Source organism: Egretta garzetta, unplaced genomic scaffold (genome assembly GCF_000687185.1).
Source record: "Egretta garzetta isolate BGI_Z169 unplaced genomic scaffold, ASM68718v1 scaffold650, whole genome shotgun sequence".
NCBI classification, from domain to species: Eukaryota; Metazoa; Chordata; class Aves; order Pelecaniformes; family Ardeidae; genus Egretta; species Egretta garzetta.
This window is the reverse complement of record NW_009258374.1, coordinates 854,493-858,269: the sequence shown is the minus strand read 5'-3', so window position 1 is coordinate 858,269 and position 3,777 is coordinate 854,493. Positions and strand designations below refer to the sequence as shown.

Here is a 3,777-nt window from a genome sequence, read left to right as displayed (position 1 = left end):
CCTTGCCGTTCATCCTGCTTGCCTTCCAGCACCAGCAAACAACTAAGGGAAATCTGTGGCCACATTAACCCACTTTGCTGTTTCTCAAGGGGCAGAAAGGTGAGATGGCTCCATGCTGCCAGGAGGACACTGCCATCCTGACGTAGGTGAAAATGAAACGGCCTGACCCACAGGGAGAGTCACGGCTTCCCAGGCTCGCTGCCTTGCCAAGAGCTGCTGCCTGCTCCTTCAGGGCCATGTTATTTTGGGACCCCAAAAAGCTGATGGATTCATTTGTGACTGCCTCTGCCCTCCAGCCATCGTTGATGCACAGTGGTTGTCACAAAATAGCCTGTTTAAGCAGCAGGATCTTCTTTCCCTGCCCAAGCTGTGACCAAATCATCTGTAGTAAGGGATTTGTGAGGGGGAGACACTATGTTCTCTTGCTCCTCTCAGTGCACCAGGATGAAAGCCTTGCCAGGATTGTCACTCAGCCTGATGCTCCTGCAGCGCATGAAGGATGTGCCAGGCCCCCGGAGCCAGTAACCTGCAGTCTTGGGAGGGAGCAGCTACAACCAGCATCACAACCTGTGCTTGTTATGAGCTCTGGCCTTGGGGAGGAGCTAAGAATCACAAGGATTTCCTTTTCCTCCAACCTGGAGGGAAGAAAACTGAAAACATTTGTCCTGAGCCATTGCTGCTTCCAGAGGGAGTGAAATCCTCTGAGGACTGGGCTGAAGAAGATTCATACCTCAGCTCACGTCCTCCCCCAGCGATCCTGTTACCACCTCCCTCAGCCAGCTCTCCTGTCCTATTTCTCACTGCAATCTAAAGCTTCTCTTCATCAGCCCAACAAAGCATAATTAGAAGCCTAACCACCCAGGTTCGTCAGCCAGGTCCCTTCTTCACAAGGTGGGGAGAGATGGGCATCTCCCATAGGGGCTGCAGCCACCCCCTGCATGAGCCCCACTCTCTATTGGACACACAGATTTGCTGTTTCTAAACCTGGCGATGCTAAACAACTCCAGAAGACCAGGTCTGGCCCATGGCAGAGACCTGGCAGAGCCAGCATGGCTGGGATACACCTGGGATTACTCAGATCTCTGTGTATTGCCACCTCCTGTTCATACACAAAGCTTTGAGCTCTTAGTGCTGCCTTGGAACCATCCCATGGGTGAACCTGCAGCACCCTGGTACCTTTTTTATCAGGAAAAAAAGGTTTTCTGCATTAGGAAGGAAGAAAACTCAAAAATTTCTCAAGCTATTTGTGTTTTTATTAGGAATACCAAGGTTTACCCTTGCTGATTCGAGCAGAGGGCTGACAGGATGGTGAAAGCCTGGAAACTTGCAGCAGCTTGAGCAACTAAAAGATGAGGAATATTAGCTTGCTGCTTTCCCAAGTCATTCACTAAACGCCTGCAGACAGCATCCTTCAAGATCTCATGTCCCCTTAGCTAAACTAGACCTGCCCAACTTCTCTGTGATGTGTGAGGCTGTCCCTTGTATCCCACCTGACGAACCTATATTCCCTGGTGGCCTCCTGTGACCCAGCATCTGATGGCCACACAGGGCGTGACCCAAGATGTGGCTCCACCTGGTGACTCAGGGCACAGTAGCAGTGACCCAGTGAGTGAGACTCTGTGCCCAGCCAGGAGATGCCCAGAGATACCTCCAGCTGCAGCTCTCTGCTGAGACACAGTGAAAACAAGGCAGAGTGGACGTTTTCGAGCTTAACATGTCCAGGGTGGAAATCCCATCTCTCCCTTTGGGCAGTTCTGCCTCGTTCGTTATGGGTCACCACTGAAATTCTCAATCCAGGAGCGAAGCTCAGCCACATGGCTCTGAGGAGGAGTCCACACGACAGCCGCCTCCGACCCACACAAGCATGGTCTCCCCTTATCCACAGGGCAGTTTCAGTTTCAGCAGAAGTAAGACTTGCAAGCTCATGTATAGATGTCTGATCTGCCTCCTCTGCCTGTTTTGTTTCTCCACATACTCTGTTGCTGCAGTCTTATCTCCTGCCTGAGAAAGGCAGCCCTAGTCTCTCACTCCTTCCATGTGGGAAGGCATTCACCTTTCCATATTCATTTGCTTTTCAGAGGATCTTTTTCCCACTAATTTAACCAATTACTTTCTGAACACAGCATTTATATTTTGCCCTCAAACATCTCACAGCAGTTAGTCAGCATTAGAACCATGCACAGTGGGGAAAAAGTACCTCTTTTTGCTTAATTGGAGGTGATGTTGGATTATTTCATTTGGTGCCACCTGGTTGAGAAACTGTGGATGGCAACCATCTATTCACAGTCTTCATCCTTTCCCAGGAGATGTAATACTCCGCTGTAAAAAGAACTAACAATACTCTGTGGTACTCATCTCTGAGCATCCTTCCTGCCTCTTGCACATTTTCCAGTTCCACTATCTCCTGTCTGGAAAAGACAAGAACTGCACTGGTGTTCCATGAGCAAACCAAGAGGAAGGATCTTAGTCCCAGCCTCCCAAAGCAACCTTCTGCATGGGTTCTACCTACAGACCTACTGCAAGGCAGAAAGGGGAGAGGCTAAATTTTCCATCGTCATGGTGCCTACCTGGTTTCTACATTTCCCAGTCACTGAGTCCCTTCAAGGTAGCTGAGAACTGGAACAAGCACCAAACTCTCCCTGTGGATTTTCAAGCCACACAGATTTCCAGAAAAATAGTGCTTTAAGAACATACAGTTTATTTCTGTGGAGTTCAGGAAACAGACACATGCTTAATCGTAGTGAACGCTGTTTTCTTCATTTTAACAACATACAACTGTTAAGCATAGTAGGCTCATTTCGAGGCAGCCCTGGGCTTGGGGCTCTGATGCACCAGTGTCTGAAAACCAGCCCCACACCTTTCCCAGTGAAAGCTACTCTGAAAACATGCTGTGATCCTCATTTTGGGGGAATACAGTGAATTTAAGGACCATCAGATTTCCTTTCCTTTTAAAAGCAACAGCAGCATGACACTGTCAAGTATGGACACTGTAGGGTACCAAACAGCAGGAAATGTTATCAATTGGCAATATCAATTATCCTCTAACACTCCCTCAGTTTTGTATCAAGCTCAGTAGGTTCATGGCTGAACCATCCAGTCCTCAACGCACCACAGGTATCTCCTTTCCCTTATCAGAGCAATCCTATGGATCTGCTGAATGTTACAGTATTGCTGTCTGGTCACAGTAAACAAACTGAACACAGCCCCTGCAGGCTCCCTCCTACCTTCACATTTCCTTCAGGTCTTCTACTGGGAAGTATTCGGCATTTTGCTGTTGGGACTGTGTAAACAGCTTAACCCCCTGCAGCATATAGCCAGGCTTTGCCTTGTGTTTTTTATAGAATTAATAAACTGATTTGAGCTTTGCCTGGGCTTTCATTTTGCAACAATTTTTTTATTAATCTTTGCAGGAGCTGGAAGCATCTTACCTGAATCTGTCTCCTGGCAGCTGGAGGACTGTTGTGGTTAGCAGAACCTGGAAGTGCAGGGTGGTAAGTGAGAAACACATTGTTCACCTCCAAGGGCCACGTGGTCATTCTGTTGGGGATCTGCAAGTTTATGAAGTAGAAAAGGGTTTATGAGAATTAAAGAGATATAGATGTTACAGTCAAAAAAGGAGGAGAAAAAATGTTCCCATTCCTGAACAATTTCTCCCTTCATTTTTCATTTTTTTTTTGTAAGGAGGCTTTTCTTGGATTGTGCACAGTAAACCCCACAAAATCTGCCAGATCATCAGTAGGACACCGTACAGTGTCTAATAGGCACCAGGAAAAGCCA

General features: G+C 47.7%; 1 protein-coding gene across 5 annotated transcripts in view; it reads right to left on the bottom strand.

The window, feature by feature from the left end:
• Positions 1 to 3,777, bottom strand: part of PIDD1 (p53-induced death domain protein 1) — a 32,625-nt gene that overhangs the window by 9,837 nt on the left and 19,011 nt on the right. For all 5 annotated transcript variants that reach the window (XM_035895277.1, XM_035895272.1, XM_009639684.2 and 2 more), the window contains one exon: positions 3,429 to 3,548. The gene's annotated coding sequence lies outside the window, so the exon portion shown is untranslated. The remainder of the gene's footprint in view (positions 1 to 3,428; positions 3,549 to 3,777) is intronic.